Source organism: Benincasa hispida, chromosome 7 (genome assembly GCF_027475165.1).
Source record: "Benincasa hispida cultivar pf3 chromosome 7, pf3_genome.v1.1, whole genome shotgun sequence".
NCBI classification, from domain to species: Eukaryota; Viridiplantae; Streptophyta; class Magnoliopsida; order Cucurbitales; family Cucurbitaceae; genus Benincasa; species Benincasa hispida.
Window position 1 is genome coordinate 18923610 of NC_143484.1, and position 25621 is coordinate 18949230.

Here is a 25621-nt window from a genome sequence, read left to right on the forward strand (position 1 = left end):
GAATCTACGTAAATATGTGATAGGTCTTTCCATCAATCTTTGTACTCTATTTGTTGATGAATTCTAAATATAGGAATAATGTAAGTGAATTTAGCTGGCCAAACTTTATCGGTATGAGTTGCTTTAGTGAAATTTGGAAAATACTCTTTTCAGAACAGAATTTCAAAAATATTGTTCGACCTTATCCTGAAATAACCTATCACCCAATTAAAAATATTACACCAAAAGTCTGTTTTCCCAATAAGGATTTGCGTATTCATTTTTCATCTTTGGTTTTAATTTTAAAGACATCAACTTCACATGAGTAATAAAGTATGGCTAATAAATTCAATTATAGTGAAAGTTGAGTTTGAGTTTTGTCTCATTAGTGTGAAGCTCATGAATTTGAGTATCTTTCTTCAAATTTTTGATGTTTTGATTTTTCATTTTGTGCATTGGGGTCATATAATAAAATAGTACATGGTAAACAAAATAGGTTTCCATATGATTTTAGTCTCTCAACTCTAGGTTCAATTTTTTGTTGTCCTCATTTTTCTAAGGAAGTATACATTTTCTTCCTTATTTTATTTTTAAGTTAGTCCTGGATTAAAAGGGAATTACTGGAGGAATTTTTTTTTACTAATTTGGAATTTCTGGAAAAGAAGTGAAATTCAAGGAGACCGGGCCAGGAGTTATGCTTGGAAAATTCTTGAAGGATAAACAGGAGGACTGTGAGTGGTTTTATTATTTTGTTATGTTGAATTCTATATATATATGTGTAATGTTTGGAAATTGGCATGGTGGGGAAGTGCGTTTTCTAGATTTTATTGGTTGATTTAACTCATGATATTTTGCTTGTTGTGACTCGCATTTAAAACCGAGATTGTACCCGGAGACATTGTTAGCTTTCCTATAGCACGTCTAACTGGATAATGTGGACATGTGCACATTCGGTTGTTGGATCGGCACCAGCACGTAGCGGAAGAGAATATTATCCATAAGCACTCTAATTCATTAGTTTTGGCTTAAAAGAAACATGCTTAAACAGAGTTAATGGGTTTCAACAACGTACATTTAAAGAACCATTGAAATCTCTATTTCTAGCTGCAAAATCCTCCAAATCTTTGTGTAGACCACCACAAGATCTTCCCTACTATTCTCTTGGTGATCTAGATTGAGTTGTGAGACTCAAAATAATCTTAAATAAAATGGAATTTGAAGAAAGCTCGCTGCAACAACCAAAAATGAAGAACACATTCTTCATCTGAATTTTTCAGAAAAATCCATTTGGTTTAATCACTTCAACTTTTCTCCAATCTCTTCAATATATTACAGACTATCATGCAAAGAGATTTGCTTCATGAGATGCAGCTCATGCTTGGAGTTATTGAAGCTTGAAAGTGGTGGGTTCCTAGTGAGCAAGTTGAAGATGAAGATGAAAAACCATTTTCCATTTTTGTGTAATTTTCTATTTCCAAAATCTAAAATTGATTTTAAAATCAAAATTTATTAATTTTACAAATTAATTTCATAAATTAATTTTCTAATAAAATTAATAAATAATTATTTAAATAATTTAAATAATTCTAATTAATTTAATATCCAATATAAAATTAATTTTACACAATAAATTCATCTTTATATATTTAAATCATATTTAAATATATTTTCTCCAATTCCGTTTGATTCTAATTTGAACATTTCAAATTAACTTATCACGCTACTCTAAAGCTAATCCATTTCCAAGCTAGTATGGAGACCTCATGGACCTACATATCATGGGCTCCAACGATCCGAGATTAATGAACTAAACTCGTAAGATTGATATAACCTCTATTCGTTAACTAATGGGTCACTCTACTAAAGCTCATAGTTGAACTCCCCTCACTATAAATATATTATGTCAACTCAATGTAACCTTGATTAGTAAGTCAACCCTTCACAGGCTGTTCGTAATAACGGCTGGGTCAAATCTCTGTTTTACCCCCAAAATTACCTCTTGTTCCTTAAGTCCCCACTGATCCCCTAATGAACAATTGTTTTGTGATCCGATCAACAAAACCGAGTCCCTCTCATGCCAAATGAGAGGGTGGGATCCCTTGTTCAAAAACTAAAATCTATACTGAAGGGAACAACCTCTCTACTATCCCTACAGCGGGTAGGAGTGAATTCCCTCTTGCATCCTATGTCCCCAGCTATCTATCCGTTCTTACCCCTGCAATGAGTGTCTTATTGAGCTGGCGCTGTTGAGCCAACCCTCACCTATACAAATCTAAGGGTAATCCCAAATAAACAAGAGTTCATAGTTAGCCCAAGATTAAGGTTAAGTTACCTAGGTCATCGCTTTGAAATAGTAAGTCTTAAACAGTAAACAACGTTATAAAGTAAGAGTGACTCATTTCGTGGTCCGATCTTGTACAAACCCTTTTGCACAAGGACACCCCCATTCCTCATGTCCAACGTGAACGAATTAGGATCACTTCGTTTGTAGCACTTTAGAACTCCTTGTAACAACTGCAGAGCGGGCTGCATCCAATAGTGTTACCAGAATAAGGTACCCAACCTTATCCATATACTATAGATCATTTTGATAATTTACTCGAACCTGATCCACTTTTATGTCTCCACATAAAGTTCAAGTACTAATCCAATAGTCAAGGGACTTTTAGGTTTATTGAATTTCTATTCTAGCAATAGAACTATTCAATAACACCTTTATTGAATTTTTTCAGAATAAGTTTCATTGTTTACATACCACGAGTTTTAGGACATAAAACCCAACAAACTTCCACTTGGACTAAAACTCAAGTGGTAACTTATATATCCGATATATAAGACTGAGTTTCTAAGTTTTATAGTGAAATACAATAAATTAGGGCATCTCATACCCATCTTTACCATTCCGTATCTCTATACCCGATATTTCTCCCACTTGCCCTAGGTTATCTTGTATTTCTAGTCCTACTAGGTGATTCTCAAACACTTTAGCCGAGAGAATCCGTGTAAACATGTTAGTATACAATAGGCTTTAGATAAAATTATATGGGGATAGAATCTTATTCTCAATAATGGCTAGGAAGCACACTTTCCTCCCACTACAATGAGGTACTCTCAACTCTTTAAGCAAGACACATCTGACTTGTCTCAACAACTCTTTATTAACAGTCAGATCTAGAAATCTTTAAACTTTCTATACTTTGATCTAGCCATTAAAATATCTGAATATTTACAAATGGTTTTGAACAATTTGGTTCATCACATAGGTTGCTAAAACAAACATAATTTTTTAAAATGAACATTTCATTTATCCCAAAAATATATACAATTTGTTCTGTACAAGATTAAAATGAAGTAAAATCAAGTTGCAACTTTTCCCACTAGATGAGCTAAGCAAATGGTCCGAAGGTCAAGTTAGCCTGGTTACCTTTCTCTACTCTCTTCTCGGCAACATACTGAGGGCAGTGTCTCTTCCAGTGCCCTTCTTCGTTGTAGTGGAAACATTTCCCTTTAACTACAGCGTTATCCTTGCCTTTCTTTCCAGTAGGCTTCTTCTTCCCTTTCCTTTTGCCCTTCTTCACAGGAATACTCATATTTTTTATAGACGAAGAAATTTTTGCCCGATGGCAAGCAATACTTTCTTGTTTTGATTTCAAAATTGAAGCTATAAAAGAAAGTACAAACTCCCTTCCTGATTACCTCACTCGAGAATTTCTTCAAGGAAAAACTAAAGAAGATAGTGAAAGAGAGAGAGAAAAGAGCAAATGAAGTCCACTTGCAAGAAAGAAGAAAAGCATGATCAAGATCAAGAACAACAGCAACGATCAACAGTTCCTCAAACCAAAGCATTGTATTCTCAAACGTATCAATTTATCAAAGGCAAATCATCAACGATAATGGAGGATTGAAAAGGAAAAACTCCTCAAGCATTGTCGTTATCAAAAAAATTTCAAAATTTGGGATCTTTCATCCCTTCAAGGCCTTTTGCCTTAACCATCAACTCTTCCCCTATCAATTGAGTCGGTATCAACAAGAATAAATTCATAGAATAAACGAGTTTTTTGAGGATGGGTTGGAATATAATGGAAATTTGACAGAAATATTTTTTGAATTGTTTCATTCATAGATTTACCTATGAATTTTTGTTCAAGAGTTGTAATGTATGAGGTATGGGTTTTATTATGGTCAACTTCAGGCTTGGAGGACATTCCTCTCTTCTCGACAGTAGTAATACTTCTGACTCTAGACCCTTTTTCTCAACATTGTCTGGTTCGCCTGTAGCTCATTCAGTAGAGTAGTCAAGTTGTATTCAATTTTATTCTTTAATGCATTCAAAATTGCAGAAAATTCTTCAGAAGAGATTCTAGAATAAAACCAACTAGACTTCTCTTGTCCATGACAGCACCATTTACTTCTGTCACGTTAAAGTGGACCATCATGTCTAGGACATGTTCACGAACATTGGTCCCCACTTTGAAGCGACTGTTGTAAATGTACTTAATGGCATCATGCCTTAGGGTGAAGGACAATTGTCCAAACATCCCTTGCAGAGATTCCATAATTTCTTTGGAAGTACTCATATCCTCATGCTTCTTTACCAAAACATCAGATAAGCTGGCGAGGATATAAGCACGGGCTTTATCATTAGCTTTGACCCATCTGTCATATACATCTCGAACATTTTGATTTATGTTAGAGCTAAAAATGGGAGGACAATCCTCAGTTATGAAAAATCGCAAATTGTCTATCAGAAGTATTGTGTTCAAGTTTGAATTTCAATTCACATAATTATCCCCGACCAGTTTATCCAATGCCAACACTTGTATTATTGAACTCGTCATTCTGAAATTATAAATCCAATCAAGTTTTAGCAATTTTAATAATGTACACAAGATTATACTTTTGCTACGATACTACATCAAGACATTCTTCACTAAATACTACCTCAAGAATAACTCATATTCTGATAGTCATTTAGGTACCACTTTTGGTCAGACATTATTAATACTTAATAATTCTGTAAGTGTAGACCTGCCATTTTTCAGATTTAACAAAACGATATGAGTATGCCTCCGAAATAGAAGACAATAACCAAAATAGAACTATAAGACCCTATTCATTTTACTAAAGCCTGGGTTGTTCCGAATCCTATGTTACAACTCTCCGTATGGATAGCCATCGTTAAACAACTAGCAAAGGGCCGCTTAAAGCTAACCAACAGATTCAACATAGGAATCACATGGTTCCGACTAATGGAGGATACCGAAGGTTATTATTATTATCTTTTTATCAATGTTTGCTTTGGTTTTGGATTTTAAAAATGATGTGTTGGGTTTATAAGTTTGAGATGTTCAACTATGTAATTTGTTGTTTTGGTTTGGTGCCAGTGGATTTCTAAATGACTTGTGCTATTTATTAGGTTTCTTTTGTTATGTTTGTTTATTTAATATGTGTCTGTGTTTTTTTATTTAATAGGTATCCATCAAAAAGTACAAATCAACCTTCAAAAGAACTGTCCATCCATTGGAAGATTAAGAGAATCTTAGGAATTACAATTGAACAAAGAATGCTTCCAAAATATTTTATTTACTTGCAAAAATAATCATGAAAGATACATTACTTTATTTTGTATCATTTGTATACTTTGTTCTAAAAAATGATTACATTTTTTTTCAATGTTAATATATTTATAAATTTTCAATTATGAATGAAAGTCATGGTATTTAATATGTTATGAAATATTTAATATGTGTGGGCTGAACTCGAGTCATGAGTTTATTTTTAACACAAATATAAAAAATCATATACAAATTATTCTTGTTGAGAAAAAAAAAAAGTTGAGCCTTTTATAGTCATGAGCAAAGCTATAACAAAATTTATATAGTGAAAAAAAAGTGCCATCAAAAGATTATTATTGTAATTATGGCTATTAGAAAAGACCAAAATACCTTACAATAGCATAAGATTAAAGCTATAAATATTTTATTATAGCGTTAAAAAAGTGCTATTATAAGATAAAGATAGCATATTATTTTAGTTATATAAATATAACTAAAAAAAGTGCTATCGTATCTATTATTTTTTGTAGTGATTGATTCAAGGAAATCAACTTCAAGGTTAGTATTCATTCAAAATGGGGGAGCAGTAGTGAGGAGTATCAAGCAAAGTTGTATTGCTGACCCCACATTGGAAGCTGAGTATGTAACTGCAAGTGAAGCAGCAAAAGAAGCAGTATGACTCAAAAAGTTCCTAACTTATTTGGAAGTGATTCCAAATATGCACTTGCTAGTCACCCTATATGGTGATAACAGTGGAGGAGTTGTAAACTCAAAAGAACATTGAAGCCATAAACGTGGAAAGCACATCGAGCGGAACTACCATCTCATCAGGGATATTGTACATAAAAGAGACATAGTTGTCACGCAGATAGCCTCACAAGACAACTTAGCTGATCCATTTACAAAGACCATCTCGGCTAAAGTGTTTGAGGGTCACCTAGTGGGACTAGGACTACGAGATACGTATTAGAGCAAATGGGAGAAATAATAGGTCTCTGATGCCCTAGTTTATTGTATTTATACTTTTGTTTTTGTTCTTTCACTATACTCAACAATGTATATATTTGGATATATTTATCCACTGGAGTTTTAGTCCAAGTGGGAGTATTGTTGGGTTGTATGTCGTAAAACTCGCAATTTATAAAGTTAAACATATTCTATTGTTGTTGGCTTTTATATCCTAAAACTCGTAGTTTGTAAAAAGATAAACATATTCTATAAATTGCATACGTAAAAGTTTAAATCCAATAAACTAAGATCCATGGCTATTATATTAATATGTGAACTTTATGTAGAGACATGAAGATGGATCAAGTTTGAGTAAATAGCTAAAATAGTCTATAGTACATGATTAAGGTTGGGTACCTTATTCTGGTAACACTATTGGACGTGGCCTACTCTGTAGTTGTTACAAGTTGTTGTAAAGATACCACAAATGAAGTGATCCAGATTCATTCATGTACTGACATGAGGAACGGGGGTGTCCTATGCAATCAGTTTGCAGGAGACCAGATCAAGAAATAAGTCACTCTTACTTTATAACGTTGTTTACTATATAAGACTGACTATTACACTTAGATGACCTAGGTAAGTCGATCTTAATCCTAAGCTAACTATGAACTCCTGTTTAATTGGGATTATCCTTAGATTTTAATAGGTGAAGGTTGGCTCAACGACCCGGCTCAATAAGCCTCCAATTTCAGGGGTAAGATCGGGTAGATAGCTGGGGACATAGGATGCAAAACGGAATTCACACCTACCCGATTTAGGGATAGGAGAAAGATGTTTCTCGTAAGTTGTGAAACCCGGATTTCTATTTTCCTTACTTAAGCAAGTGATAAAAGGAATTAACTAAGTGAAAGTTAAATCCTAAGTTAAGGGGAAGGAAATTTCTAAGTGTTAAGTAGATTTTCCTTGAATAATTTAAGTTGAGCTTTAATTGGTAAAATTGCAATGAAATTTGTATAATAAATAGGTTGTTGAAAACAGTTAGTGTAATTGGTGAAAGAAGGAATGGAGATTTGAAAGGAGAAAATAATATTGGAAAAGTTGGGGAAAATTATTAAGTGGGAATAAATATAGAAATTAAGTACGTGGAATTAGTGTGGAATAATATGAAGATTAAGTTTGGAAAATTCAAGGAAGAATACGACAAAGTATGAAAACTTAGGTGAAGTACGAAGTAAGGAATTAAGGAAAAATATAGAAAATATTATTTTGGAATTATCCTAGAAGATCCGTGTAAAAGTATCACAAAGTGGTGAGCAAACGTGTACGGAGAACAATGTTCGCAATAGCTAAGAGCGAGATCGTTGAGAGTGGGATCAGCGAGATCGTTGAGAGTGAGATCATTGAGATCAAGACCAGCGAGACTGGCGAGGAAATGGGAGAGAGCGAGATTGGATAGAAGATGGCAGAGAGCGAGACCAGCGAGAAAGCTGGAGAGAGCGAGAGTGGAGAGAAAAGTTAAAGCTGGAGAGAGCAAGACCAGCGAGATTGCTGGAGAGAGCGAGAGTGAAGAGAGCGAGACTAGCGAGAAAGTGGGAAAGAGCGACACTGCCGAGAGCGGAAAGAGCGAGAGCGCCTATGCTAGCCTTGCTTTGTTGAATTCGAACGTCACACCCACGCCTCGCCTATGCATCGAACGGCCGAGCAAGCTTCTGGGCAATGTATTTGGACGCGTTTGGGTGGATTATGCATGTAAAAACCCTAATTTGAATACAAACAAAGCTTGAAGATGTAAGGGAAAATGTCAATTAAAATCTAGGTGTTCGATTAAGAGAAATTCTTAAACCCTAAGAAATTGTGTTGAATGCGTTTGGGAAGAACACATTAAACCAAGATGAAGTCAGCTTACGTTGATAAAGGGAGGATTAAAAATTTGGCCATGCAGCCAAGTAGATGCTGTCAATCCCACGAGCAATTTGAAGGACTATAAATAGGGAGTTGGGTTTTCATTTTCAAATCACACAAAAATCATAAATTTCATAGAGAAAGTAGAGGGCAGTGAGGGTTTAGAGGTATGTGTCAAATTTGGACGATGAGATCTTCCAATATACTCGTGCATTTGGAGTGATTCCAAAACCACCTGAAAGCTCTAGAAATCTAGTTTTTAGAGTAGGGCTGCCGAAGGCAAAGGCTCAAAGAAACTAGGCTCGAGGTTGAGAAGAAGGCAGAAGGGTCAGACTGTCGGATCAGTTTGGGTCAGTCATGAAGATTTTGAGATTCCGGCCAAACCAAGAGGAATTATGAGCTTAACGTTTAAGGTAAGATTCCTAAGACATTTTAGAATATGTTTGTAGAAGGAAGTATTTCAAAATAAGGTTCAGAACTATAAGTAATCTAAGTTGAAAGTTGAATCTCGATTCTAGGGGTGAAAAAGAACCAGAGGAGCTACTAGAGTGAAAAGTTCCTAAGAGTTTGAGGTGAGTGGCTAAAATGTTTTCGAACTAAAACGTTTTTAAACTGTTTTGATGCAAACGTTTTATAGAAAGCATGTCTGCGAAAATAATTCTCATGCCTACTAGTTTTCTAAAGTGGTTTCCAAGCAAGTTTGAATTGTGATTTGAACTCATGCATATTGTTGAAAAACTATTTACATATGTATATGTATTGATTTTATCCAGCATGATTACCGTCTTTAAAGCTATGTTGTATATGTGTTATACTGTACATGCTTTAAAGAGAAAAGTTGTTTATAAATAGTTTTGGTAAAATGTGATGTCGAAGTACAAGGAGAAGGCATCCACCAAACTAAATACTGAAGTACAAGGAAAAGGTATATATTGGTACTGAAGTACTTTTGAGAAGGTACCTAGCCAACAGGATACTGAAGTACATTGGAGAAGGTATCCTAGTAGCTCGATACTGAAGTACAAGGAGAAGGTATCTGAGCAGTAGTACCTAATGTGTTAAGGTACTTAGTGTGGCCACAGGTGAATAAAGTCAGAGATTCAGCAAAAGGGTTCTCTCTGGGCTCGTAGTTGGTGTTGGGATTATTTTACCAGATATATAGTACTTTGATTTGAGAAATGATTTTACTATTTTATGTTTAAAACAGTTTTATATACATTACGCTTGGAAAATATTTATGCTGCAAAAGTTTATATTTAAGATAAAACTATTTTATGAAATTATGCATAAGAATTTACTATGTTTTCTCGGTCACTCACTGGGCGTAAGCTCACCCAGTTTTCAAATGTTTTTGTTCCCCACCCCCCCAGGTAGCGGTCAAATTCTCTGAAGACAGCTCAGTATCTGCTCTGCCACTAAAGGACCAAAAGACTTGTAACCGTTTGCTAGGTGGTTACTGTTAATATTGTACACATGTTACTATTGTTCATATAGGGACTAGGGTTTGTGGGTTTTGGGACTTGTAAATCTAATGTTGTAAATACTCTAAACATATTAAGTTTCTAAGTTAATAAATTGTGGGCCTACAGTCGTCCCGTTGCATATAATTTATATTTGGTATCAGAGTTATTCCGCAAGAGTTTTTACGTAGTAAGTGTCAGCCTAAGGGTTGATAACTACTACAGTCACGCCCTTCTCTAGGCTAAGAGGGTGATCTGAGGTGGGGTGTGACATAAGTACTGAATCTAGGTCTTGAACAAGAGGCCCCACCCTCTCACTGGGCTGAGAGGGATCTGGTTTAGTGACTGGATCACAAACCAATTGTTCATTAGAGGATTAGTTGGAATTTAAGGAACAAGATGTAATCTTGGGGGTAAAATAGAAATTTGACCCAGCCATTATTACGAACAACCTGTGAAGGGTTAACTTACTAATCATGGTTATATCGAGTGGACATAATATATCTACAGTGAGGGGAGTGCAACTATGGACTTTAATGGACATAATATATCTACAGTTATTAAAGAAGTTGTACAAAGGTATAACTTAAAACCCTCTTATTATGGTATGAACATGCTTTATATACAGCCAAAATTAATGAATTAGAATACTTATTGATCCTTGTTGCTTCTGCTGCATGCTGATATACTCCTTCAATTATCAATAAAGATGTTATTCAATATTACTTCAATAAAGGTTGGTTGTCATTGAATCTATAAATTGCGCTTATAAATTATTAATCCAATAAACTAAGATCCATGGCTACTATATGAATACTTGAATTTTAGGTTGGTTGTCTTATTCTGATAACACTATCGAATTCTGCCCACGCTATAGTTGTTACAATTTGTTGTAAGGTACTATAAACAAAGTGATTCTAATTCGTTTATGTATGGATATGAGGAGTGGGGGCATTCTATGCAATGAGTTTGCGTAAGATCGAACCAAGAAATAAGTCACTCGTACTTTATAACGCTGTTTATTGTTTAAGACTGACTATTTGTCACACCTCGTTCTAGATTTTCCTTCCAACCTAGAACGAAGCATGAAGACATTAAACATCACTTCTCTCTATGACATCTAACGTCCCAACTCTTAACATATCTTGTACTAAAGATCGAACCCAGACATCTAAACCCATTTCCAAAAATAATCTATGTTCATTAACAGAGTTTAGGAATTTGATTAAGTTTAAATTACAATACTGTTTAAAGAGATTTATAGACCAACGGTAAGGATGATTTTGAACAAAACCTCCCATGACATGTACCTCACAAGTTCTAGCTGTTCTGGAATAATTTCATATACATGCACAAACAATACAACATATGTTTTAATAACATTAGTGGCGTTTGACGGCTCAGCAGGCACCAGGAACTTGTCGCTACCTGGGGTGGGGAAAAACATAATACATTGAAAGCATGAGCCAAAGCGTAGTGAGTGGTAATTTAGTATAAACATAAATTTTCTCTTTCCACACATCAATGAATTATAAAAAAATATTCTATAAATTGTTGGAAACGTATATAAGATTTATTAATAGCTCAAACTCGTGTTACTCAAACAATGGCATGATCATATTTCATATAAATCACATTATAAAACATTCAGGCATCATCAGAAAACCACACCGACCCTGTACCCGAATACTCGTTTACAACGGCGGGTTACTCTGGACAAAGAATGCGCCCCGTGGTGAAAACAAAATCACAAGGTCATACGTGCACGCAGAGCTGCCTCAAGGCTAGGCATAGATACACACCATAGGCCCAGGTTCCTCTGGACTCCCCGATATACTTTGGCCACATCTGACCCCGATGGTAGCTCCCTGATAGCCTGGGTGGTGCTACAGGCGCAGGTTCCTCTGGACTTACCAGTATACTCTGGCCACATCTGACCCCGGTAGCCCCCTGATCGTCTGAACGATGCTACTGAAACACATCTGACCCCGGTAGCCCCCATCACATTTTATAAATCATAGCATATTATCATATATAATTACATTCTATATCAAAACATTCAAAAATAAACCACTCACTGTTAATCGGCTCCTCCTAATAATTTTGGTTTCTCCATCTCCCGTTTATCCTGAAATTATATTGATAATCCTCTAGTTATGCTTCACATGACCATAATCCAATTATTTGAACATTAATCTTCAAGTATAACCAATTTCACTTAAACTTTTGTCAAATCCCTAATTTGATCCAAGGTAGACTTTGCTTTGTAAATCGGTCCTTCAATTACTCTAAAATTTACTCAAGACCTTAAAATTAATCTTCAATATGAACTAGTTCTATTCCAATTTTCCTTAATTTTTCTCATTAATCCTAATTAGGGTTTACTTCAAATTAACCCATTAATCAACTTTATAGTTGACTTAGATCCCAATATCTTCTAATTTCAGGTTTAATGTATCATAACAAATCATAACAATAACAATTGGATCCCTAATTATGCTTGAGAACACCTAAATTAACCTAACATTAATTTTTCAGCTGTTAATGACGGACAATAGATGACAGACAAGCGTCAAACCAGGAAAGTCAACTCTTTCTTCAACCTCCAGCCCATAAATTTCCAGATTTGGCCTCTATTTTTCCGGTGAGCGTTTCCGACTTAAATTCATCATGTTTTGGCCAGTTAAAGCTTAATTAGCCTATATAAACCTTTTACCTATCCTCTTAATTAACTTACCTCAAAGTTTGGACATCCGAATTGCCCTAGATCTCCCGGAATTGACCAAACTCTCCACAGTGCCCCTGTTTTTCCGGCGCGAAGTTGCAGAAATTTTAGAGCTTAAATTCATAAATTCCAGCCAACAACGATCTGATTAAAGACCATAGAGTTCTAGAAGAATCTTATAAGTAACTTAAGTTTAAAATTGGAGCTTTGAATTAGCCTCTAACGCCACGAATTTGCTAAAAACCCGAGCATTCTCTTTTTTCATGATAACTCTATCGCCACTGTTTTTCTTCGTTTTCCTTACTTTTGCGGCCAAATTTCTTCAAATAAAGCCTCCTACGAGCTTCTTCTTTACTTCCTATTTAATTTGGTTGCATTTTGCCTAATTTGCCTTCACATGACGACCCTAATTCGGAAACAAGTTTTTCATCTTCTTCGGTCGGCCAAACTAAAAAAAATCAAAATTCCCTTTTTCACTTCATTTTTCAGCTTCAGTTTTCGGTTTAACACGTGCCCAGATGATTAATCCTTGACCTCAAAGCCATCCAATAAGAAATTTCAATAGAAAGTACCTCAAATTTTCCAAAATCTCTCAAATTCTCTTTTTTCCTCTTCCTCTCGGTTTTCATCATTTTCCATTAATTTCCTTTAATTTCCAGCACATTTATGCCCAATAAGCCTTAAACAAGCCAAATTTTTAAAACTCAGAAATTACTAAAATTTCACCGCTTTTCAAAATGTTGACTTTTCTTCTACTTTGACTTTGTCTATTTGACCGTTGACTTTGACAATTGACTTTCACCTATCCTGCATATGCAAAATTCATCATCGAATTTATTTTACATGCTTAACTAGGTCTGTTACCCTCAAATTATTCCTCAAATCCTTATTTCCTCTTCCTAAATGAAACAAACGTCAATCCAAATCTTTTTATTTTTAATTATAATCTTAACAAGAGATCCACATCAAACTTTATCTCGAGTCCCGAGTTCAATCTCAACTATATGCTTCATAATATTTTAAGAAAGAGTAGAAGAAGAGAGGGCTTACACTATTTCTCTTCGATGATCTAGGTAACTCGATCTTAATCCCGAACTAATTATGAACTCCTGTTTATTCGGGATTATCCTTAGATTTGCATAGGTGAGAGTTGGCTCAACAGCGTCAGCTCAATAAGCCTCCTATTTCAGGGGTAAGACCTGGAAGATAGCTGGGGACATAGAGTTCAAGAAGAAATTCACGCCTACCCAATTTAGAGATAACGAGAAAGGTTGTTCTCTTAAGTACTGAATCCAGGTCTTGAACAGGGGGCCTCACCATCTCGTTGGCCCGAAAGGGATCCGGTTTAGTGATTTGATCACAAACCAATTGTTCATTAGAGGATCAGTGAAACTTAAGGAGCAAGATGTAATATCGATAGTAAAACAGCATATTGACCTAGCCGTTATTACAAACCACCTGTGAAACGTCTATTTACTAATTATGGTTAAATCAACTGGCCAAAAATATATCTATAGTGAGGAGAGTGAAATTAACGAGCTATAGTGGTGTGACTTGGTAGTTAAGGAATACTGATTAATTTGGTCTAAAGAGTTTTAGCCAATTAATCTTAAATCGTTGGAACTCATGATCTATAGGTCTATAAGGTCCTTTTACTAGCTCGTAAAACATACCTTGAATTATTGAATGGAATGAATATAAGATGATATCAATTTGAATTGTTCAAATTGAATTTCAGTTTGAAAATGTTCGAATTATAATTAAGGTTTGAATTCTAAAAAGTTCAAATTCAAATTAAGGTTTATATTAAATTGTTATTTAATTAATGAAATATGTTTAATTAATTAAAAATCAAATTAATTTCCATTTTCAATTCAATTTCAAAAACTATATTTTGAAATTTTTTATTTAATTAATTGTGAATTAATTAAATTTAGTTTTTAATTAATTTTATAATTAATTCAATATAAAGGAATTGAAAATAAAAAAAACCTTAGTAGTGGATTTATCCACAATCTGTGAACGCATGACGTGGTTTTATTCTGATACACGCACCTAGCACTCTTTTGAGTGAAGTTTGAGGTGGCTTTCAGCTGGATCTACATACCTACAATTAGAAGAAGATTAAAATTTTGCTGAAATATCTGGTTGAAGAGTTGATTTTTTTTTTTTTTTTCTGAAAAAGCTCTTCTTGCATAAAAAACCCACACAAAGTCTCTTCAAAATTCACTCCATTTTGAGTTCCACCACTCAAATTCAAAGCTGAGAAAGTAGAGAAGATCTCTTGGTGATTTACTGAAGAGTTGGAACTAGAATCACATGAAGAGAAGCTGGAAATTGGAAGAATTCATCAAAGATATGTAGCTTAGAAACCGTTTTCTGAAGTTTCTATTTAAGCATTGTTTTAGAAATCAAATTAAATGTAATTAGAGTGCTTATTGATTTTGTTTGCTTCCGTTGCATGTTATCTTATCCTAACACTATAGTGGTATGTCTCGGTTGTTAATGAATATTGATTAAATTCAGGTTAAAGATTTTAACCGATAAATCTCGAATTATTTGAGCTCATGATCTGTAGGTTTATAAGGTCTCTCTACTAGCTCGTAAAAGATTAAACCTTGGATTAGAAAATTGAGCGAATTTCAAGTGTTCAAATTCGAAATTAGGGTTTGGAATTTGAAATATTCGATTTTATTTTTAGGGTTTGGATAATTAAATTCAATATAATTAAACGTTTAAATTTATCTAAATTAAACGTAATCGGAGAGTTTAAAATATTTAAATATTTATTTAAATATTTAATACATGAATAAGATTCATATTTATAAATTCAATTTTTAGAATTGAATTTTATTTACATCTAAACTAATTTTAAAGTAAAATTAATTAGAATTAAAAATGATAAATTAAAATTAAAATTTAATTTGAGTGAAAAATCCAACATTGATTTTTAGTGCATTTTTCCACATTTCAACACTTAGGCCACTCACTTGGTGCTGATGGAAGCCTTAATTAGCTGAATAAGTTAGTGCTTGCACGATCTATCTTGATGAATACTCCAAATTTTAGGAGATTACATTCATGCAATCTTATTTTCTCAGAATTTCAAGCAATAATTGTTTTCGCCTTCAAACTCTCTTAATCACACTCAATCCCCCTCAATTTTGAGTTTCCACCCCTCAATCTTAGGCTTAGAATGGTAGAGAAGAGCCCGGTGGTCTACTAGAGTTTTGAAGTTTCAATTTTGTGGATTAAGCAAGGAGAAAGAGGAAATCAACAAACGTATACACACATAAAACCCTCTTTCTATTGAAACTATTTCTTTGCATGCTTTGAACTCAAATGAAGTGTAATTAGAGTACCTAATGATTCTGTCTGATTCCGTCTTATGCTTGTTTACTCAGTCATGAAGGATATGCTACATGCCTGTGTACTGTAGTTCAAAAGAAGCTGGGATTCTAATCTACCATAGATAGAATTTGCCTACAATAACAGTTATCGTTCCAGCATCGGAATAGCACTGTAAACAACATTCTATGGTAAAGGGATGTAGAAGTCCTTTATGCTGGGATGAAGTTGAAGAAAGGAAGTTATTGGGACAAAAACTAGTTCAAGCTGCTATTGAAAATGTGAAGCTGACCAAGGAGAAATTGAATACAGCTCGAGATAGATATAAGAGTTATGCAGATAAACGACGTAGGGATTTAGAATTTGAGGTTGGTGATAGGGTCTTCCTCAAATTATCTCCATGGAAAGGTGTCCTACATTTTGGAAGAAAAGGGAAACTGAGCCCAAGATACATCGAACCTTATGAGATTCTGGAACGCATAGGGCCATCAGCCTATCAGTTAACACTACATACGGAGTTATCTAAAAATCATGATGCCTTTCATGTATCCTTCTTAAGGAAATATGTCCTAGATTGACGCATGTTCTTGGGTCTCAACCCATGTAGCTAAAGGAAAACTTATCATATGAGGAGGAGCCCTTGTGGATACTAGACAAGAAGAAGTAGGTGTTATGAAACAAGACGATACTACTGGTTAAAACGCTGTGGAGAAACTACATAGTAGAAGAAACAACTTGGGAGGGTGAAGATCGGATGAAAACCAAGTAGCCACATCTATTCTTCTGATGACGTTCACTGAATTTCAAGGACAAAATTTCAATAAGGTAGTCATAACTTGTAAGCATTAAATCTTTGTTATTTTACTAAATTTTTGTTATTTTACTTAAGCTTAAGTTAGATTTAAATAACTCATTAGGATTGATTTGCATGAATTAAAGTGAACTCTGTGAAATTAAGGTTGCAACTTGAGCGAATTTTAGTCTAATTGTTGAATATGAAAATAAAAAGGGAATTTTTTAAAGGATATTGTTACTTTTTAAGGAGAACTAAGGCTAAATAGGAAATGTAGGGGAAAGAAGTTAAACTATGTGAAGGAAATTACCTAAGGATTGTAAATATAGAAAGGGAATGAAAGAGGAGTGAGACCCGATAGGCATAGAGTTAGAAGTTTTTAAAATTGTTTAGGGAATTCGAGTAAAAATTGTATAATTTTAAGTAATTTCTTTTATATGAATTTCAAGATAATGGATGAGGTATGAGATAAACAAGATTTAGTTGGTTGAAAAGTTGGAGGAGGAGCTGGCAAGAAATTAAGTGAGGCAAGGAATGTGTTGCTGGTTGCATATAAAAAGGGAGGTAGAATTGGCCAGTGTTCACAACTCACTTTTGAAAACCGAGAATTTCTTCAGCCAAATCTCATAAAGATCAAAGAAGTAGACGATGGAGGGAAACCATGGTGAATCTTGATCGAAAGGTTGGTGAAAATCAAAGGATACCAAAAGCTGGTCTAAAATTCGGGCAAACCTGAGTATGGTGAAGATATGAGTGTATTTTTGGCCGGTGAAGAGGACTCAAAGGCTCAAATTCAAAGGTTAGTTGCTTTAAAGGTTATTTAAGTTTTTATGTAAGAAAGTTTTATTCAATTCGGCTGGAAATGGAGAATTTTGTGCTGAAAATGCAATTGGAAACGAAGGTCTGATCAAGGGGCTATCGGCTGAAAGTTGAAGAAGACTAGCTTGTTGGAGCCTGTGGACGCATCGTTGGGCAATCGATACCTCACGCACACCCGTGCATTGTCACATGCACGCCAACCATGCACTCCACACCCTTCTTGCATTCAGCAACGTCTGTCCGCTCATCCTTTGCATTCAGCAATGCTTGTCCATGCCTAGCGCATTGCAGCGTGTCGTCTAGCACCCATAAGCCTGCCCTTATGCACGTGTCCTAGCACCCACACCCTAACCTTTTGTTTCAAAATGTTCAAGAAAATACCAGATGAAACGAAATGAAAATTAAGGAAGTCAAAGATTAAGAAAGAAAAACATGAGGGAACTGTAATCGTTGAATCCTATGAAGGGTTCTATATTCATTCATAATGTCATAGTCTTCTATTATTATGAGCTAATACACATTAAAAAACGAGCATTCAACATCAAAAGAAATATAACTCTCAACTTGATCATCATGATCAAACAAAAGTCATTTAGTATTTTTCCCTTACACTCCTTCTCACTCGTCAAATTATAGCCATAAATGGCTAAAAGGTATTAGATATATAGTGGGATTCGAAATAAGATTTCCATGTGTTGAAGAATGAAATCCACAACAAACATTGAACAATTGAAGCTTCTATGTCAGTTGTACATTCAGTCAGTCATTCGGTCTTCATAACTCACAGTGGTAGATTGAACACACTAAGATATTATGCCCATTAATTCTACTACTCTAAAATTAATTTTAAATCTAAAATGTTTTTTTTTTATTTTCTTATAAATAGACGACAAAGAGTTTGATTTTAGAGATAGATTTATTTCTCCCTATTTTCCATCTCTTTGATTTTCTCCAAGAAAAAGTTTTTTTCTTGTTTCCAAGACTTTTCTGACGAGTGCCCGTCTGTCAAGAGTGTTATGTTAACCTTAGGAAGAAATCGGTGTGAGACGATTAGCATTACATAAATCTGTAACAATCAAATGATTTTAAAACAATAGGTTTGTAACTGTCATACACTTTCATTGAAACATTAGATATGTAATCGTTTACTGGCTACAAGATCTGTAACCATCAAAACGACAAGTCATTCCCAACAACGTTACAACTTCAAACCTAAAGGATCATATAAAACAAGATTCAGATGCAGTAGAATATAGCATAGATTTTTTTTAATTTTCTTTTGAATGTAACGATCAGTGTATCCCGTAAGTAAAAATGAATTTTCTTTTAACTAGGATTATCACAATTTTTTTTTGAAAAATAATATTTTGATTTAAATTAATGTGTGAAATTATGAAGATATCAAATCATACAAATAATAAAAAAGATATATGTGTTTTAAACTAATATATGATTATCACGAAATTTTTAGAAAAAATAAATAAATATTTTGGTTTTTGAACTAAAGATTAAAATTAGGAGGACAATCAAATCATTCAAATGAAAAATAATGCCAAAAAGAAAAAAAAATTAAAAGATGGTTATGACGAAATTAAAAAGCAAAATATTTTGGCTTTAAGTTAAAATTTGAAATTAAGAGATAATCAAATAGTCCAAATAAAATATTTTTTATATTTAACCCTCTAATAACATTCATATATTTTTCATCAAATACAACTAAAGTACGTATTTTTAACATGATAAAACACGTGCACATTCAACTAGTTTTTTACTAGTATTTTATATCTCTTTTTCGAAAATATACTGACTCCATTAAATATAGGATATTTGTAATATATAGTAGAGTAAGAGAAAAAATCTAAAAATGTATTACATCCTTAAAATATTTGTAAATATGAATGAGTTGACTAGTCAATCTTTAAATTTTTTTAATTTCCAATTTTGCCCTCCCTTGTCTTATCTTGTTGTACACATTTTTTTGTAGTCTTTTTTTTCTCTTCTTTGATTTTTGCTTCTTTTATCCATTTTTTCATTTTTTTTCGTTTTCTTTTCTTTTCTTTCTCAGTTTTTGTTACTTCCCTTTCTTTTTTTTATTCTTTCTTTTATCCTATTTTTGCTTCTTTCCTTTATTTTTTTTTATTTTCTTTCATTTTCTTATTTTTCCCTTTTATTTTCTTTCCTTTATTTTCTATTTTCTTTTATTTCCTTCTTTTTTCCTTTTCCCTTTCTTTTCTTTTTTAATTTTCTTTTCTTTCTTCGATTTTTTCTTTTTTTGTTTTTATTTTCTTTCTTTGGTTTTTTATTATTTCTTTTATTATATTTATTTTCATTCATTTCTCCAATTTTTGTTTCTTCTCTTTTCCTTTTTTATTATTTTATTATTTTATTTTATTTTCTTTCTCCCTTTTTACCTTTCTTTTATCTTTCATCTTTTTATTTTTCTTTCATTTTTTGGTTTTTGCTTTCTTTTTTTCTATTTAATTTTCTTTCCTTTCTTTAGTTTTTGCTTATTCTCTTTCTCTTATTTTTAAAATTTTTCTTTTCTTTATCTGAATTTTTTCTGCTTCCCATCTTTTTTCACAAGAATTATGAGGTCGAGTTTCGTAGCCAAGACTTGAAAGTACTCAATTCATAAGTGACTTAACGCCAACAAACCAATCATCAAGTTTGATTGTTATAACAAATAATAATTATAAATAGCAAATGAAAATCTATCCGTGATAGCTACTAATATTTTCTATCATTGATAGCTTAATCTTTGATAGAAATCTATCATTGATAGCCAACTTAGTGAATTTAATTAATAAAGTTGAATCTCGAACTAAAATGTAAGTGGAATGCCTAGAAGTTATCACTAATAGCATGTTTATCAGTGATAGAAGCTATCATCGAAAAGAAAATGGACTTATAAATGTTTGGGAACGACAAGAAAGGGGCAAAAAGGAGTTCAGTGGTTATGGTTGATAGAAGCTACTACTGATAGCATGTTACAAGTGATAGAAGCTAATACTAATAGCATGTTTAGATTATTATTGGGTGTTAGATAATTTCTACTAACAGATTATTTGTTGTTTAGATTATTTAGACGAAGCTTCATAATATTTTATCATTTTTTTTTAATTTTTAAGAAGAAAAACTTGTTTTGACGTTTCTAATTTCTCTCAGGTTTGTGATTAATAAATCATACCACAAAAAGGAAAGAAAATCAATTTGTTAGCTCGAATGATAATATATATATATATTACATTACTCGATTCTTTGAGCATAGTGCTTGAACTGCTAATCTTGCAGATAAATTAGTAGCATTGCCCAATCCAAACGACTTTGCAGATACATCAATTGAACAATTTTCCATACCAATGCAAGTCTTTTCTACCAAAAGAGCACTATTTGAAACATCCCATGAACCTTTTTTGAATGAACCACATTTTCCCTCTGGATTTCCATAGCTAGCAAATTGGATCTCAGAGATGATATGCCCTCCCTGACAAGACAACTCTAACGTACTTCCTTCATTAGCATTTCCACATATTGTTCCTATAGTGATGGTCTGAACTATGACTTGTTGAGGATTTCCACCAATTTCTTCAAACAAAACCAACGTGTTGGTGTCATCCGATAGAAACGATCTTGGAACATGATACCATCTTTGGGAAGGATTCCCACAATTTCCAACGCACTTGCTAGGGTCATATGCGCCTCTATAATCATAGGTTGCGCTGCAACTATCATTGCCAGCAATGAAAGAAGGCCAAAATCGACCTATGCTTTGTCCATTTACCCAAGCCTGACCTTTTCCCATTCCCTGCATGTCCAATGCTACAGGGTCAATTCCTGAAGGTGTCTTAAAGCTTGTTTTGTACCATGTCATTCTCCTGCCAATAGATTTTTTATTTAATGTGCTCCATTTTGTTCTCTGTGAGAACATTGGGTTGTAAAGTTGCTTCATTTCTCCATTTAATCCAACCTTATAAGACCATAAATTTGATGACAAATCAGTTGTGACATTTCCATCTGCAATAAGATAAATGGGACCTCCATCAATTCCAGTTGGCACCGTGTCATAAAATGCATCATAATTTTTCAATCCTACTGTTGCACTCAAAAGGGTTATGGTGTTGGTTCCGACTTTTAATAGAATGGGTTTCTCAAATACAAAACTTTGGCCATTGCTTCCCCATTGCGATCCAATGTACCGTCTATTAACAAAGGCATGAAGCACATGACCTTTTGTATTCACTTGTAGAGTTACATTTTGAAGTGAAGATGTTGAATTAGTTTCAACATTTGTCATATACCACAAGTAGTCACTAAAATCAACCGTGGTTCCTTTTTGTTCCAAAAGAAGGTTTGCATTAAATGTACCTTTTCCTTGTAGAGTATCTCTCATGGGCTCCGGAGCCCAAACCCACGACAGTTGTGCATTTTCCTTCTCATTCTGCACCTTCACAAACATAGATGTTTGGGAATTGATCTTTGCAGTGTTGAAAAGCTCTTTGTTGCAACCGTTAAGAATGCTCACAGACCAAGCTGGTACAAAGTACTTTCCATCTGCCTGCAAATCTATGGTAGCATCATTGCTGGCATCAGTGTTGCTCAAAAAACAAAACCTCTCCCCTACTGTGGGGTTGGAGAATTTCGTTAAAGTAACAAAGCTACCAAATTTTTGGTCTGAACGGGTGCCGTTGGTGAGAATCTTCTCTCCCATTTTGATGGATTCGTGGAGTTGTTTGAGATGTCCCCATTTGGGTTGATTCACGTTTCCATATTCATCAAGTGGGGCGTTGTAATTATACGACATAGTAATGAATGGACCTCCCGATGTTCTTCCAAAGTTTGTGCCTCCATGATACATGTAATAGTTGTTAAACACACCACCAGATTGAAAAAATCTTGCCACAGAAAAAGCTACATCTTCTGCACTTCTATAAGGGTCTTTATCGCCCCATTTCTTGAACCATCCCACCCAATTTTCAGTAAACATTTTTGGGCTCTTAGGATTGTTAGGACTAAAGTTATCACAATAGAATCCATTGCATGTATTAATGATAGGTTGTGGGGCATCACTTTGTTGGCACATGATCCATGGAACACCAATATTGAGAGATTCAGCCATTTGAGCACACCAGTTGATATATGTTTTTCCTGCGCTTCCATATGGGGTCATCACGTTTCCATACTCGTTCTCGATTTGAGCTAAGATTATTGGCCTTCCTTGTGATGCAAAGAGGTTGGCTTGTTGGCACATATTCACTATCTTTGTTGTGAAAGTTTGCATTTCATTCTTGTAGACATGATTGTCAGTTCGAAGTTGGATTCCCGGCATATTATGCAACCACAGTGGAAACCCTCCATAGTTCCACTCGGCACACATGTAAGGACCAATCCTCATCACAACATATAGCCCAGCCTCTTGAACGAGTTGGAAGAATTTGATAAAGTTTAGATGTCCAGAGAAATCATCTTTTCGTCGTCGAGGTTCGTGGCGATCCCAAAAAATGTACGTCTCGAATGCATCAAGTCCACCATCTTAAGCTTTTTGAATAAGATCAGGCCACATTGCTTCGGTGCTACGTGGATAATGAATTGATCCTGAGAAGATAACACGCCGTTCACCATTGATAATTATGGCATTTGAATCATAGGAGACACTGTCTCCTTTACAAAAAGAAAAGCAAGATAAAGTTGCATGGAGGGGAAGAACAAGCCATTGAAGGTTAACCATCTTTGATTTTACAACTTTAGGCGTTTCGTTTATGTTGGAATCAATGTGTTTATATACAAGGAATCTACGTAAATATGTGATAGGTCTTTCCATCAATCTTTGTACTCTATTTGTTGATGAATTCTAAATATAGGAATAATGTAAGTGAATTTAGCTGGCCAAACTTTATCGGTATGAGTTGCTTTAGTGAAATTTGGAAAATACTCTTTTCAGAACAGAATTTCAAAAATATTGTTCGACCTTATCCTGAAATAACCTATCACCCAATTAAAAATATTACACCAAAAGTCTGTTTTCCCAATAAGGATTTGCGTATTCATTTTTCATCTTTGGTTTTAATTTTAAAGACATCAACTTCACATGAGTAATAAAGTATGGCTAATAAATTCAATTATAGTGAAAGTTGAGTTTGAGTTTTGTCTCATTAGTGTGAAGCTCATGAATTTGAGTATCTTTCTTCAAATTTTTGATGTTTTGATTTTTCATTTTGTGCATTGGGGTCATATAATAAAATAGTACATGGTAAACAAAATAGGTTTCCATATGATTTTAGTCTCTCAACTCTAGATTCAATTTTTTGTTGTCCTCATTTTTCTAAGGAAGTATACATTTTCTTCCTTATTTTATTTTTAAGTTAGTCCTGGATTAAAAGGGAATTACTGGAGGAATTTTTTTTTACTAATTTGGAATTTCTGGAAAAGAAGTGAAATTCAAGGAGACCGGGCCAGGAGTTATGCTTGGAAAATTCTTGAAGGATAAACAGGAGGACTGTGAGTGGTTTTATTATTTTGTTATGTTGAATTCTATATATATATGTTATGATATATATGTGTAATGTTTGGAAATTGGCATGGTGGGGAAGTGCGTTTTCTAGATTTTATTGGTTGATTTAACTCATGATATTTTGCTTGTTGTGACTCGCATTTAAAACCGAGATTGTACCCGGAGACATTGTTAGCTTTCCTATAGCACGTCTAACGGGATAATGTGAACATGTGCACATTCGGTTGTTGGATCGGCACCAGCACGTAGCGGAAGAGAATATTATCCATAAACACTCTAATTCATTAGTTTTGGCATAAAAGAAACATGCTTAAACAGAGTTAATGGGTTTCAACAACGTACATTTAAAGAACCATTGAAATCTCTATTTCTAGCTGCAAAATCCTCCAAATCTTTGTGTAGACCACCACAAGATCTTCCCTACTATTCTCTTGGCGCTCTAGATTGAGTTGTGAGACTCAAAATAATCTTAAATAAAATGAAATTTGAAGAAAGCTCGCTGCAACAACCAAAAATGAAGAACACATTCTTCATCTGAATTTTTCAGAAAAATCCATTCGGTTTAATCACTTCAACTTTTCTCCAATCTCTTCAACATATTACAGACTATCATGCAAAGAGATTTGCTTCATGGGATGCAGCTCATGCTTGGAGTTATTGAAGCTTGAAAGTGGTGGGTTCCTAGAGAGCAAGTTGAAGATGAAGATGAAAAACCATTTTTCATTTTTGTGTAATTTTCTATTTCCAAAATCTAAAATTGATTTTAAAATCAAAATTTATTAATTTTACAAATTAATTTCATAAATTAATTTTCTAATAAAATTAATAAATAATTATTTAAATAATTTAAATAATTCTAATTAATTTAATATCCAATATAAAATTAATTTTACACAATAAATTCATCTTTATATATTTAAATCATATTTAAATATATTTTCTCCAATTCCGTTTGATTCTAATTTGAACATTTCAAATTAACTTATCACGCTACTCTAAAGCTAATCCATTTCCAAGCTAGTATGGAGACCTCATGGACCTACATATCATGGGCTCCAACGATCCGAGATTAATGAACTAAACTCGTAAGATTGATATAACCTCTATTCGTTAACTAATGGGTCACTCTACTAAAGCTCATAGCTGAACTCCCCTCACTATAAATATATTATGTCAACTCAATGTAACCTTGATTAGTAAGTCAACCCTTCACAGGCTGTTCGTAATAACGGCTGGGTCAAATCTCTGTTTTACCCCCAAAATTACCTCTTGTTCCTTAAGTCCCCACTGATCCCCTAATGAACAATTGTTTTGTGATCCGATCAACAAAACCGAGTCCCTCTCATGCCAAATGAGAGGGTGGGATCCCTTGTTCAAAAACTAAAATCTATACTGAAGGGAACAACATCTCTACTATCCCTACAGCGAGTAGGAGTGAATTCCCTCTTGCATCCTATGTCCCCAGCTATCTATCCGTTCTTACCCCTGCAATGAGTGTCTTATTGAGTTGGCGCTGTTGAGCCAACCCTCACCTATACAAATCTAAGGGTAATCCCAAATAAACAAGAGTTCATAGTTAGC

The 25621-nt window shown here is 34.0% G+C and overlaps 1 pseudogene; it reads right to left on the reverse strand.

The window, feature by feature from the left end:
* Positions 1–20773: 20773 nt before the first annotated feature.
* Positions 20774–23257, reverse strand: LOC150034993 (beta-galactosidase 15 pseudogene; annotated as a pseudogene).
* Between the last annotated feature and the right edge of the window lie 2364 nt (positions 23258–25621).